Raw genomic sequence first — 15,791 nt, forward strand, 5'->3', positions numbered from 1 at the left:
ATGGACATTTGGTCACTTCTGGGTTTTAGATAAGATTTATTCTCTGTGATATTTTGAGAAAAAATATACATACTTTAAAAGATTATACATGGCCTTTCTGGAAGATGGAGCAGATGGAAGGCAGGAACAGGTGTGAGAAGAGAGAAACTTTGGCTATAATTAACCCTCGGCGGTGATGGAGATAGGAGGTACTCAGAGTTATGAAAGCCACAATGGCGGGGGGCAGTTAGAGGTAGATATGTTCTTCCTCATCACGTCAGTTTTGTTTACCACTAGTTGTCTGATTATGAAAGGATTTAGTAATAATTTACACCTATATGTAGCTTTAGATTTGATAAAGAATTTTACAAATTTTATCACTACCCAATGGAATAAGCATTTTAACCAGGAGAACTGTGATTCAGAGATGTTAACATCTGGCTAAATACTGGAGAGCTAATCAGTGATGAGACCATGGGTTAAACCTTCCTTCTGTACCCACAGCCAATTCTAAATAAGGAAGAACCATTCTTAGGACTTCCCCTCCTCACAGGGTCTCCATCTCTGGCTCTAATCCTATTCCCTCAGCCACATGTCCTTCTCACCTACCTAAGCTGGGGACTGTGTGTGGTGCTAGGCAGGGAGCAAGGAAACACAACACATGTCCCCATCGACAAGGAGCTCACAATCTGGACAGACTGTCCTTTCTGCATTTTATGTTTATTTCATTCAGTATGTCAAGTATTCATGTTATCGTCTTATAAACATGACATACCCCACACTGGGTAAAGGCTCATCCTGGGAATCACTTTTCCCTAATCTCTAGCTCAAAAACTTATTTTGTGACAGGCCCAGGGACTTACCTTATATATAAGCCAGCATGTTTATATTAAATAAGTGAGTCCATTTTCATCAGAATACTTTTTCCCTTTTCATTGTGATATCAACACTTATTCACAGAAAACAGGAATAGAATTTCCCACACTAACAACTCTGAACCATTTCAAATGGAAATCCCTCCTGATTATGTAGCTTGTCTCAGTTCTGAAGGGCTGCACCCCAGAGAGCCGAGAACACATTAGTCTGCAGTGCTGTTCCCAGTGGGAAATGACTGCTCAATATTGCCACCAGAGTAGCAGGTTTTACTGCTCTGTGTACTTGGTCACTGGACTCATTAAGATCACTGAAAGGTTTTAGTTAAAAACAAAAACCCAGTGCCTTCAATGATGAATGCTTTCATGAAAATAACAGCTTTACTTTTCATGTTAACTAGAAAATGTTATTAAAATTTTGCCTTAGAACTGAGTACTCTACGCACACAGAGGTTTTTTGTTTTTTCCAACCTCATCTGCCTGTATTTACTCGTTTTGGTCAGTGATCTCAGATATGAGCTTTATAGGCAGCAAAGCAGAGTGGTTAGAGTATGGCATCTAAAACACTTATTTCCTGAGCTTGAATTGAGATTCTGCCAAGTATTAACTACATGCTCTCAGGCAAGTTACTTAACCTCATCGTGATTCAGCTCACTCATCTGTAAAATGGGAATAATAACAGGATCTCAGTGTTGTCATGAGGACTAAATGAGATCATATATCCATGGTGCTTAGGACAGTGCCTAGCATATACTTACTACTCTATATGCACTAGCTGCTATTAAGTTATACCTTTTCTGGAACTGGGATCTAAGCAACTTCCCTCATTTCCATATTATCTATGTGATAGTGCAAGTCTTTACACCTACAGAAAAGGATGACACAGTAGAAATAGTATTGAACAAGGAATTAAGAGATATGTGTTGGCAGCTCTAATTCTCTTAGTTAGCTTGGGGATCTTGGGTAATTTCTTAGCCTTTCTGAGATGCAGTTTCTTGTTTTGAAAAGAGGAGGTTAGAGTAGGTAATCTCAAAATTCCCTTCCAGTTCCAAGTTTCAGTGATTTTGAGTTTTTGTGTAGGGCTCTATTTAGGATTACAAAGAAAGGGTCCGTATGACTCATAATTGCTAATAATTACACATATAATAATTCATATTTGAGGCTGAAAGGAAAACCATTTTAAATTGATTTAGTTAACAGCCAAGGCTCTTGCTTATCAAAGTCTATTCCAATTATTTGGTGCTTATAACACTGGACACAGAGTCTACTGTATTAGGGCTAACTGGATCTCTTGTAAAACTCACTCCAGAGAACAGATGTCTATGTGCTAAACCACACTTCCAGGAAAGTGTCTAAAATAACACCAGGAATCTGACCCTGAAATAGCCGGCCAGTGCTGTAACAGTTTCATGGCTGTAGGGTCCAGTGCAAGGCCAGAGCAGCCCAGCCACGGGAGGCTGAATCATGGCCAATAGCTCATTATCCTGTGGGAGGAAGGGGGCTGTAATTGAAATAACCTGCTGCTCGGAGTCTTTGAGGACCCAGAGCCCTCACATGGTGTATTCAGCAGATGCTTTAGTTTGTGTGGCAGTGGGTTGTGTATGTGAATCTAATAAAATCACTCCTGACTTATATCAGGGCAGAAAGTCTTATAAATCTGCCATCCATGACTTTCAGTAACAATTGAAAGTGAAAGTCATATCCAAGCTAAATATGAAATGTAAGAGGTCATGTTTGTGGTCTTGATGTGGTTCCCAGCCCTCCTGGTACATTCATTCTAGGATATGTGTTCATTTGGAACTCCTTTAGTCTGTGATATTTGCATGAAAGATAGCCTGTTCACATTTGAGGGAAGCCTGACATGGTTTATAATTCTCACATGACCACCATCCCTCTTACCCACATAACCCCATATAAAACACAGTGGGAAAAGAAATCTCTGTTGAGATGCTATGCTAAGTGACGACCACTGCAAAATTACAAATTATACTTTGGGGTGTTCTTGAAACAGGCATTAAGTGCAAATGCTAAAAGTCCATCATTTAATTACTTTAATGGAGGAGATTTTGCTAATGGTAAGAAAAAGAAAGTATGAGTTGGGGAAAGGTCTATAGATCAACATTGTCCAACAGAGTTTTCTGCAAAGATGGCAAGATCCTAGATCTGTGTGCTGTCCAATATTGGTAGTCACTAGCCATATGTGGTTATTGAACACTTGAGATATAACAGGGGTGACTGAGAAACTTATTTGTAAATGCTATTTAATTCTGACTAATTTAAATAATGTGGCTAGTGATTATCATTCTGGACAGGGTAGCTATAGATCCAACAAAGCAGGAAACCTGAGTTGTCACCAGTTAGTAAATAACTCTCACCCAACCCCTCTGCCATTATCTCCACTGGCTTTTCTCAAAAGCACTTAAAAAATTATATTAATTTCATACTAATTTCCAGACTTGGACGTGAGCAGTCTTGTGCAAATCTAGCTCCAAGAAAAATGATAAGGTAGATGATGTCTGTTTTTCTCTCGTGGCTTTTCTTACCATTAATATTCTCCTTCCTTTAATGCCTCTTATCTTTTTCTAACCATCAAGCACCAACCCAAGTCCCACCCCCCCACCTATATTTTGCTCTACTGTTTATGAACTATTAGTTTATAATGTCCCCTAGGGGAATTTTCATTGCAGTATGTGACTACTGAAAACCAAACCACGTCTTTGATACCCAAAGTCAGTGCTTTTCAAAGCATGGTCTGAGAACCCCTAACATTAGAGCCGTCTGGGAGCTGGGGGAAGTGCATGTTGAAAATTTGGATTCCTGGGCCCTACCCCAGATATTCAAATTCCAAAATCTCTGGGAAAGGGAAGAAGGATTCCTCTTCAGACCGGCCGAGTGGGTAAAAACACAGGCTCTGGAACCAGGCTACCTCAGCTTGAATTCTAGTTCCAGCCTCTATTCAGTGTTAAATTTTGAATAATTGACAAAACTTCTTTATAGTTCCACTTTCTTTCCTTTGAAAGGAAACTTAACTCAGGGTGTTGTGAGGAAAAAAACCAGTTGATATGTGTGAGGTGCTTAAAAGAGTACCTGGTACATATTAAGCACTATACATATACATACACACACACACAAAATATATATTTTGAGAGAAAGAGAGAGCTAGCACTCAAGTGTGCATGAGCAGGTGGGGCAGGGGGCAGGGTGGGGAGGGGCGGAGACAGAATCTTAAGCAGGCTCCATACTCATGTGAAGCCTGAGGAGGGGCTTGATCTCACCATCCTGAGATCATGACCTGAGCCGAAATCAAGAGTTGGACATTTAACCAACTGAGCCACCCAGGTGCCCCCATATTAAGTACTATATTAACCATCATTTCTATTACTTTTAGCAAACAATTTGAATAAGTCTTATATACACTTAAGTTTGAGAACTCCTGACCAAGGAAAATAGTGTAAACAGTAGAGGGATAAAGGAGCCCATGTTGTATGATGGTAGCTCCTATCTTGTGTCTCTGTGTTTTCAGCTGTTAAATAAGATGGTGATATTTACTCAGAATTAAATGGATATAGAAAACAAATATGAAAGCCTTTTACAGTTTATGTAAAGCTGTACTAAGGTTTGCACATGAGAATACCAGATTTGGGATTCTGACTGAAATGAGAGGCACAGAAGCTATCAAATGGCCAGTGTCACATTGGGTAACCGCAAGAAGGAAGAATCAAACCCACACATACAGGAGGGAGAAGTGGTATCCCCATGTGAGTGCAATCTGCAAATAGTTGTGCTTATAACACATGAAGACTTTCAGTGGAACAATTGTGCATGCCAGGTTATAAAGCCTTCCATTTCACAAATCACATACACCTGCCAATTGGGACAGGCACTTTTCCCTTGTCAGCAAGCTGGAGTGAAAGCTTTGCTGATCATCATCCTGCCAGCTAGAAAATGGATCTCACCATCAATTTATTCTGGAAGTGAGAAGCTCCTTGCCTCTGGGAGAGATTATAAAATGGAGTCATTTTACTCCTGACACCTTCAGAGTCAGTTACTCCTTATGGGACAACTCAAGATCCACGTTCTGTGCCTTTGGCAAGAAAACATTTTCTACAAGCTACTGGCTAACACCTCACAGAGGAGTTTTATTTAAGGTCCATGTGGGACCAGAAAACTAAAACCAATAAATTGACACTTTCTAGAGAACACAAAATATCTCAAGACAGAAACTGGCAGACATTTTTTCCCCTTTTCTTTCAGTATTATAAATCACTATTATTTTAAATGCATGATTGAATTCTGAAAGTAGCATACAGTAAGTTTTGACATTTTCTACCCTCTCAATTTCTGAAATAGATATGTAAACTAGCTCATCTCTCATTTTATTTAGCATACTGTATTCCGTTTCCATTAAAGAAAGCATGCATGCTTCCCTCTTTTGATATGAAATACATTTTTAAGAGACCTAGATGTCTATCACGTTAAGTGTTTTTCTATGAAACACGTTTGTGCTTTACAGCTTCCTTCAGAAGAACAAAGGTTGATCTAATTGCCCAGTATATTTATCTGTTTCCAGAGGGCAGTTCAGTTCAGGCTTCCCTTGAGCATGGATCATCTAGCTGCTCAGAAATGGATTTAGGAAAATTGAACTGGGGGAGCCCCTGCTACAAAGGAGCCCTGTGAGCTCTGGTCAGCTCTGAAGTTGAGCCAAGTTGAGCCTCTGACATCTTGGGGAGATTGTTCTCTAAGCCTCATCAGAGAGTATTTCATTAGTCAGAAAGAATTTGTCAGTAGTTTTTACAACAGGCCCCGTCCTCCTGATAGTCTATGAATAGAAAATCCACCAGATTCTGACTAGACTGAATAGGGACAGCTGGGTACTCAAGAGGGTCAAATTGACAACTCCTAGGGCTGGTAACTGTCTTCACAGGTTTTAGGGCATGGAGAACCAGACACTGAACATATCACTGTTTATCTGTCCTTCATACCAGATTGATGTTGATCCAGTTTTTTTCCTTCTCAATTCAGAGTTAACTTCCATTGTACGAACACTGAAGTAAATGAACATAATTGTACAAGTTTATTGACAGAGAAGCCTTTATTTACCCCCTTTTCAGTCTTTTTCTGTCCCCATAATAATTTCAAGGTAACTTGTTCTCCCCTGTTACAGGAAAAGAGATACGAGCACCAAAAGTGAAGAGAAATATAATCTATTGCTTCTTGGCTTTTGAGCTTTCAGTGGCCCAGTCTTGATAATATGAGATTCATTTAAGAAAATTTCAGAGGTACATCCCTATGCACTGTATTTTGTATTACTGGCTAACTTTAGAGCCTAAGCCCTCACATAAGTTTTTACCTCAAGTGTCTCTTTACCTTGAGGGAATTCAGGGACACCTTTGGACATCTAATAAAAGCAATGGACTCAATCCCTGATAAAACTTATCTTGTATGTACTAACAAAATTTTGGACATACTTTTAGGGGGTTTCTTGGACATCATGAAGGCATCCATCCAAAACAAACCTATTTTAAACCAAAATACTAAATGCAATATAGCCTAAAAAAAATAGACTTTGGAATCTGATAACCTAAATTGTACCTTGGCTCTGTTATTGGTGGTGTGATGTATTTTATCTAGACTTCAATTCTCTCATCTGTAAAATGAGTATAATAAAAGTACCATTTCCTAGAGGGTCTGTGAGGATGAGATGATATCATGCGTATAAAAACACAGCATAGGCCTAACACATAGAAAGCATTCAACTGAAGTTGATACTATTTCGATATTCATCATGTAAAAACAAACATGGATGGGATTCAAAAAAACTGAGAATTAGCCTACATGTTGGCATTCTCCTCTCATCTCATCCCAGAAGTTGTCCCAGAGGTAAAACAAAGTGAATTTGGAGAAAAAAGCAGACAAAGATTGACGGAAATACTTGAAAATAGAGATGTGGTTGAGGAATAAGGTACCACGCTGGAGAGAAAAGATGGGGAGGGTTTTAAGCCTTTTTCTCCCCCCATTATCCTGGCCACACGATAGCTCAAGGGAAAGCAGTGCCTACTCAGTGCCACCAGGTCAGCAGAGAATACGCTGCACAGGAGACTGACACTGGGCTAGGAAAGATAACTAAAGGGCCCAGTGATTATGGCAAATCTCATTGCATCACCAAATCCACTTTCAGCATTAGCTAATTACAACCAAGGGGTAGGTAAGATTGGTGAGGAGAGAGCAAAGAGGGATGGTAAAGCCCAGACTGTGGCATGGTGAGCTCTCTGTCCAGGACTGTCATCCTTCTAGCCACGTTCAGCTCTCAGAAACCACAAAAGCTAGAACCTGGGATTCCCTATGTACAAAACCAGCCAGATTGAAACAAGTTCAAATGTAAAAATAACTAGATATCCGAGGAGCCTAACTGCTACAAAACAAAGGCAACAAATACAAGTACAAATACTAAGTGAACCAGCTCTTAGTTTTTACTTATTTATTGTCTTATTTATTACTTGAAGTAAAACTAATGAAAAATTTTCAGAGAATTAATAAATGGTTGGAATATGAAGCAGAAACAAACCTTTTTAAATAAAGCCAGGTAGGTATACTTGGTGTGAAAAATATGTGAATTTCAATAAATTATTAATGCATTGGATAAATAACTAAAAGGATACAAAGAATAAAATAGGGTACTAGAAAGCAGGCTAGAATATTTTCCCTAAAAAGCGTTTGGAGGCACACCTGGGTGGACAGTCAGTTAAGCAACTGCCTTTGGCTCAGGTCATGATTTCAGGGTTCTGGGATTGAGCCCCACATCAGGCTCCCTGCTCAGCAGTCAGTCTGCTTCTCCTTCTCCTTCTGTGATCTCTCTTATTCTCACTCTCTCTCAAATAAATAAATCTTAAAAAAAAAAGCATTTGGAAAGAAGAAAAAGTAAAAAAAGTCAAAAGATTTTGTCAGTAATAGAAATATCAAATATATATTTAATAATTCCCATTTGGAGAGAAAAAATGTATATAAACACAGAAAAGAAACTTTCAAGAAATGACACCCAAGAACTTCCCCGACTGAAAGGGGATGGGAAACTTCATATTCAAAGTACTTCATAATGAAAAAGCAAAGAGAATAAGATGTCCAAACCTAGAAACAGTATGGTAAAATGTATGGATAATGAAGACAAAGAAAAAATTAAAAGTTTCTTGAGAGAAAAACAGACTACCCATAAAGGAAAACAAGTCATGTTGGCATCAGACTTCAAAAAAGCACACTTGAGTGTAGAGCAGAAAAACATTTTCAAAAGGCTTAAGAAAATAGCTTGTTGTATAAAATGTAATACTAGGTTGCCATATATGGTCATTAAGAGACAGATTTAAAAATTTTGGGGGGATGAATTAGAAAACTCACACTAAAATCTATACACAAGAATGAAAATCTTTAAGTATGTAAGTCAGCTTTGAAAAAGAAGGTAAAGGTGCATGACTAAGACAGAACCCAAGCTGTAGTGATAAAATCCGTATAGTATTAACTTCAGAACAGAAAAGCAAGCCAATGGATAGGAATAGAGTTTGGAAGTAAAATATAGCACCACAAAGCAATGGGGGAAAGAATTATTTATAAATGGTATTTAGAAAACAGGTTCACTAGGGGTGCCTGGGGGGTGTAGTCAGGTAAGCGTCTAAACTCTTGGTTTTGGCTCAGGTTGTGATCTCAGGGTCCTGAGATTGAGCCCCGTGTCAGGCTCCACACCCAGCATGGAGTCTTCTTGGGATTCTCTCCCCTTTCTTTCTCTGCCTCTCTGCCCACTCTCTAAAATAAATAAATAAATCTTAAAAAAAAAAAAAGCACAGGTTCAGTATATGAAGAAAAGTGAAGCTAAATTTGCACATTATCATAACATAGATGGCAGATTAAAGACATGTTAAAAATATAAAAAATTAAAAATAGGTTAAAATATATAAAAAATATTTTTGTGATCTAGGCATAGAAAAAAATTCTTAAAACCCAAAACATACAAGCTATCAGGCAAAATTAAAAACAGATTTTATTATATCAAGATTAAAGACTTCTTTTAATGAAGGACTACATAGACAAAGTGACGATACTGATGGAATACAGAGAAAGTTATTTATGAATCAGTAAGAAAAAGACAGGAATCTCAATAGAAAAATGGGAAAAAGAGATGAGCAAGCAATTTATAGAAAGAAAAGACACATGGCTAATAACAACACATATGGAAGGATGATCAATGCTACTATGAATCAAATAAAGAAAAATTAGATAATAATGAAGTATCATTTTTCACCAGTCAGAACAGCAAAAATAAGAAAAACATTTAATAATGAATGTTGGTAAAAATGAGAAGAAAGAGAAAGTCTCCTGTACTGCTGTTAGGAATATAAATTGGTAGAGATGGTTCTGAAAGCAAACTGGTATTTTATTTACTGGAATAAATTATCCATTTGCCTTAGAACCCACAGATTCCAATCCTGAATATATACTCAGAGAAATTCTCACATAGCTTCCTAAGGGAACATGTATAACAATGTTCATACATGTGATGCCAAAGAAGGTAGAAACCACTTGAGTTGTTGTTGATCAAGCATATGTAAAATATAAACTGTGAAGATAGTGGAAAAACCATCTAGTAAAAAAACAAGTAACTGATGTACATACCACAGAGTGGAGAGATTTCAAATGTGTTAAATATGAAAAGTAGGCAACAGACAAGCTTAACAGCAAAATATTCTGTATATAAATTTAAAAACACCCTCCTACTAAATAGTACTACAGGGATGTGAGTATAGACCTGTATAGTACCACAAATAGGGTGGTAGCCATGAGTATAGGGGGGATGGGAGCCTTATTAGAAAAAAGACAAAACAGGGCACCTAGGTGGCTCAGATGGTTAAGCGTCCAACTCTTGATTTCAGCTCAGGTCATGATCTCAGGGTCATGGGATCAAGCCTGGTGTAGGGCTCCACGTTCAGTGGGGAGTCTGCCCCTCCCCTATACTCTCTTTCTCTCTCTCTCTCAAATAAATATGTAAATATTAAAAAATAAAAAAGAAAGAAAAATACTAGTTTGAAGCCTTAAACCGACCAATGATGACAATGTGCAAAGAGCTAAGGGGTATAACTAACTCAACTCTGTACCTGATATCAACTCAAAAAGACAAAGAAACTCATACATTTCTAAGGCTTAAAGCAAATTAGCAAATAAGGAGAACTAAAGAGAAAATATTAAAGAAGCCAGAGTGAAACTTTAAGTTTGGATAGATTTAAATATCTTTTTTTTTTTTAATATGGCTTTCCCAGTTTTTTTTTTTAAAATTTTTTTAAAAAAAAAAAAAAAAAAAAAAAAATAAAGATTTATTTATTTGATGGGCTGGATCCCAGGACCCCGGGATCATGACCTGAGTTGAAGGCGGATGCTTAGCCAACTGAGCCACCCAAGTTCTCCTAGATTTGAATATCTTTGGAAGAAAATGTTAAGAAATAATTTTTTAAACTTCCAATAATATAATATAGTATTTTCTTTTAGGAATATTTTCCTTGAATATATCTTGCTTACTCTTCCTTATTTTCAATGGATCACATATCTTATGTGATATTAAAATTGTCATTGAAAGATAATAGAACCAGTAATACCTAAAAAGATAAAACTGCAGAAAGTGTTGAGAAGTCATCTAATTTTCAATAATGATTATATAAATAATAATATCACTGATGTCTTGAATTAATATACCTCTTATTTCATAGGTGCTCAAAGATCTGTGACTGTAGTTCACAAAATATTTGACACAAATATTATAGTGTCATCATTTTTCATAGGTTATTACATCAATTCGATGCAGTGAGACCTGGTGGTGTCTGATCTTCTCTGTCAACATCGGCAGGATTTGTGGTCACATTCTTATAATGAAGAGTAAGGCTAGGCTGTTCAAAGTAGTCTTTGGCAGTTATACTGATCACGGAGATGAGTCATGCAGAAAGAGAGGGAGACTGAAAAGAAATGACTAAAAAAATCAGGGTGGAAATAGTTTCAGAAATTGGAGAAAGTACTATTGGAATCTATATATTCATGTTTCAGTGATAGATATTTTTGTTGCCTCCATATGCTTCCTATAAACTGGTCACTAACATTAAATTCTCCCATATCTATTTCCAACATACCAAATCCTTGTCCTTTTCTAGAGCCAAGCCTAATCATTTGGTAAGCTCAATTTTACCTTCTATTGAACCATGACTAATGTGAACTAATATTATGAAATATTGATATTTTACTGACCCTGTCCAGAGACCCTCTTTAACCCATTAATCCTCCATTTTATACTTAGAAACATTTTTTTATCTATGAATGTACACCTTTCTCTATATTCCTTCCTCTAGAGCCAGAAATAGAGCTGACAAAACAGCTATGCAGTGACACTTTTTTAAATTAACAAACTCTTTCTTCTTTCCTTTTTTTTTTATGAGATTTTATTTATTTGAGAGAGAGAGTGAATGAGAGAGAGCACAAGCAGGAGCGGGGGGAGGAACAGAGGCAGAGGGAAAAGCAGATTCCCCACTGAGCAGGGAGCCTGCTGTGGGGCTCGATCCCGGGACCTGAGGACCATGACCTGAGTCGAAGGCAGCTGCTTAACCGACTGAGCACTCCCTCTTCTTTCCTTAAAGAATACTGACCACATGTCTTAATTTCTGAATATGGAACTTTTTAGTGATGTTCCGAATAAATTCTTACCTTTCTGTTTAAAATTAGTTCTATATTGTGATTTCCATGTCTCAAGCATTTCAACCATTTTTATAATTCCTTACAGACATCTGAGCACAAAACACTGTCACATAATTTGCTGAATCATGTTGACCATCTTATAAGCAACTATCAAAATTTTATGGATGCAATGATTCACGAAGATGATTTTTCTTCTAAAAGGAAATGTCTCCCAGACAAACTTGAACAGGTTGGGCACTGTAACCAAGCATATCATTATAACAAAATACTCCACAAAAGAAGCAATATTCCAATGTGACAATTACCCAGAACTCTCTAGGTCTACTCACGTCAACTGAGAATTAAGAGAGGAATTTTCAGTAGTTTGATGACAGGGCTACAAATTACACATGGTTCAGATGCTAGGGCCCAGGAGGAAAAAGCCTCAGAGTTTATACAACAGTTTATACTGTTGAATGAGTGTTATTTTTCCATTAGATAAAAACACACAAGGTCTTTGAAACAGTGAATGAGGAGAGGGAATCCTTTACACTCCGTAAAATACTGAAAAATCCTTCCCCGAGGGAAAATAATAAAATAATCTTATGATGTTTTTATTAACAAATGTAACCTTTCTATTCTCAGGCAATTTATCTAGTTCTGGCAAATATATGCCATCATTAGTGTATTCTCTGCTGCCTCATGATTTTTGCTTAATAATAAAGTATACAGTGCTCTCATAAACCACAGATGTTTATGTAGAAGTTTATTACTTTTCTGCATATAAAGCTTAAGTGTACTTGCTAAATTTCTTCTCCTTCCCTCTGTCATTTTCCTAATTAACAATTTTCAGCATCCCCAGGCCGGGTTGCATTTGCTTTGTAGCTAAAAGATCAAATACTTAATTTGAACTGCATAAATCAGGAAGAAATAGAGTACCAAAGAAAGCGCTTAGCTCCCTCTTGCAGCTTCTTGGCAGAGATGTTTACTTTGCCACAGAAATATCCCTCAGGAGTCTGTATGTAACTGGGGGGGGGGGGTGAGAAGGGGGAGTGAGGAGTGAGTGAGGAGGGAGAGAGAACAGGAGGCACTGATTCAATCGGGTCCTTACTATTCTCACATATTTTATCTAACAATTTACTAATTGTTATTTTATTGATATGACTAGTCCTTAAAATCACTGTCCCTTTTCTTTTTTTTTATAACTTTGCCTTATTAGAGCTACCCCTTTATTTGGAAGCCTCTGGATTGTTATAAAAGTGTCACACACCAGGAAAAATAAATCATGGGTGTGGTTCACATCAAGAGCTGATGCATGAAATATCTAAATTTATTTAAAATGACTTTTTTTATTGATATAATTCACACATATAACACCCACCCTTTTAAAATGTAAGGTTCAGTAGTTTTTAGTCTATTCACAAAGTTGTGCATCTATCACCTCCAAGTTCAGAACATTTTCACCACTCCCAAAAGAAACTCCACACCCATTAGGAGTCACTCCCCATTCCCTCCTATTAGTCTCTAGAAACCACTAACTTCCTTTTCTGTCTCTATGGATTTGCTTATTGTGGATATTTCATATAAATAGAATCATATAATATTTGTCCTTTTGTGTATGGCTTCTTTTGCTTAGTATAATGTTTTTGAATTTATCCATGTTGAAGCATGAATCAATCTCTCAATCTTTTTATGGTTGAATAATATTCCATTGTGTGGACATAGCAAGTTTTGTTTACTGTTTGAGTTGTTTCTACTTTTTGGCCATTATGAACATGTTTTGACTGCTATTCATGTACATGTTTTTATATGGATATATGTTTTTCATTCCCTGGGGCATATAACTGGGACTGAAATTCCTGTTTTTAACTTTTTGAAGAAGTTGCCAACTACAGGACTTCTTTAAATCATGAGTTCTCTTGTTACCAAAATCAATATTGGCAAAACTGTAAAGGTTTCTTAACTGTAAGAAGGTGATCCCCTGAATGCCCCTCAATTGAAAGGCTATAATAACATAGGAAAAGTCTTTAAGCATGTGAGGAAAGAGCTAACATACTGGAAGACTGGTATTGTCATAGTAGCAACTTACTTATCTGGCATCATTGGGAAATGAAACGGTCTCTTACTGTCAAGCATATGACTTAAAATTTCTAACACGAATTCATTTTTGCTGGAACCCTTTCTGAAGTGCCTTTTTATTTTTTTTTAAGATTTTTATTTATTTATTTGACAGAGAGAGAGAGACAGCAAGAGAGGGAACACAAGCAGGGGGAGTGGGAGGGCGAGAAGCAGGCTCCCCACTGAGAAGTGAGCCCAGTGTGGGGCTCTATCCCATGACCCTGGGATCATGACCTGAGTTGGAGGCAGACGCTTAATGACTGAGCCACCCAGGCACCCCTGAAATGCCTTTTTAGATAGAAACTCCAAGGATGATTTAGCCATTCCTGGTAACTCAGGGAGTGTGCTGTGAACATCTATCACAATACTGTTTAAGTCCAACTAAACAACCATGGAGTTCTCACATGAGATATATAGAGCCATTTGCCACCACAATAAATTCCCATGCCTCTTGGGATCTTGTGATTATTTTATAGATTTTTTTCTTCTCTTTTTATTCTTCCTTTACTCATAGGCTATATTGCTTGATTCTGTCTATGAGAATGCTTCTGAATACTTTGTATTAATCCTCATTTCCTTGATTGTGATTTTTAAGCTAGAAGGGAACAATTTGTTTTAAAGCATCTCTGAATTTCCTGAATAGATAAACAGAATTTCATGTTTTTATACATATATGCTTCATTGTTTGCATATAACACCCAGTGCTCCATTCAATATGTGCCCTCTTTAATACCCATCACCATTTCCTGGACAGATTTTTTTTTTAAATCAGAAATCAAGGAAGAAATCCATGTTGTCAAAAGGCACTAATCTTTGTTCCTAATATAATATAGTATCACTGCTTGTTAAAACTATCACTGGTAAATTCTGGATAAATATGATCCTAATGTAACAATTTATTCTTTGTCAATATTACTGAAACATACATCTTTATTTTGAAGTCCATGGGCAGGATAGATTTTTGATAGATCCTTTTCCTCCAAACCACCCCAATTTTGACATGATTCAATTTGAGTGTAAGAGCAGGCCCTGCTGTCTTAGACACTAATCCTGGTTAAAGACATTTAGGTCTTATACTGATTACACCTCAGAAATGTATCCACCCAGCTCCCCCTTATTACTTTACTTCTTTTGAAATTCTTCCAAAACTTGTTTTCAGAACAGTTATTTTAAATGCCATAAAAACTACTTAACTCTGTACATATACTTACTGTGTATAAAGTAAACAAACAACTTATTTATAGAGTCCTCAGTTGCAAACTAATTATCTAGGTATGGCCCATTCCAAACCTATACCTTCCTTTCTTAACTCTTTTTTTTTTTAAATATAACACTATTTTTTAAATATTTATTTATTTATTTTGAGAGAGTGAGAATGAGAGAGAGAGAGAGAGAGAGTACATGAGAGGGGGGAGAGTTAGAGGGAGAAGCAGGCTCCTCGCCGAGCAGGGAACCCGATGCGGGACTCGATCCCGGGACTCCAGGATCATGACCTGAGCCGAAGGCAGTCGCTTAACCAACTGAGCCACCCAGGCACCCTCCTTTTTTAACTCTTGCTAGAAAATGTATTTTCTTCCAAGTATTGCAAGTGCCACAAGATTCTATCAGTAATTCAAACTGAGATCCTGTTCTCTGACTTCAGGAAAATCAGATGTCCAACACTAGGATGGTAGTTACATAAATTATGTTTCACATATATGATGGAATATTGTGCTGCTGTTAAAACTATGAATCATAAGGCACTTTAATGACACAAGGGAATTTTTTTTAAGATTTATTTATTTATTTGAGAGAGAGCACGCACAAGCAGGGGGAAGGGCCGAGGGGGAGGAAGTGGAAGAATCCCAATCAGACTCCCCACAGAGTGTGAGCCTGAAGCTGGGCTAGATCCCAGGACCTTCAGATCATGACCTGAGCCGAAATCAAGAGCCTGACGCTCAACTCACTGAGCCATTCAGGTGCCCCATGAGAGAATTCTCACATTAATGCTGTTAAATTAAAAAAGTGAGAGGTAAAATTATACCTATAAATATTTCATTCACGAAAGTATCAAAAAAGATTAGAAGGAAACAATTATTAAATACATTTGCCTCTGGGTTTTGAAATTATGTATGATTCAAGGTAAGA

General features: G+C 37.2%; 1 long non-coding RNA gene across 2 annotated transcripts in view; it reads right to left on the minus strand.

Moving 5' to 3' along the window:
• LOC141370728 (uncharacterized) overlaps nt 1-15,791 on the minus strand; it is a 491,014-nt gene that overhangs the window by 83,473 nt on the left and 391,750 nt on the right. For both annotated transcript variants that reach the window (XR_012375031.1, XR_012375030.1), the window contains one exon: nt 5,834-5,896. This is a non-coding gene — a long non-coding RNA (uncharacterized lncRNA). The remainder of the gene's footprint in view (nt 1-5,833; nt 5,897-15,791) is intronic.

Source organism: Callorhinus ursinus, unplaced genomic scaffold (assembly GCF_003265705.2).
Source record: "Callorhinus ursinus isolate GAN/ISIS: 27379988/994484 unplaced genomic scaffold, GSC_fseal_2.0 scaffold2, whole genome shotgun sequence".
Classification (NCBI taxonomy): domain Eukaryota; kingdom Metazoa; phylum Chordata; class Mammalia; order Carnivora; family Otariidae; genus Callorhinus; species Callorhinus ursinus.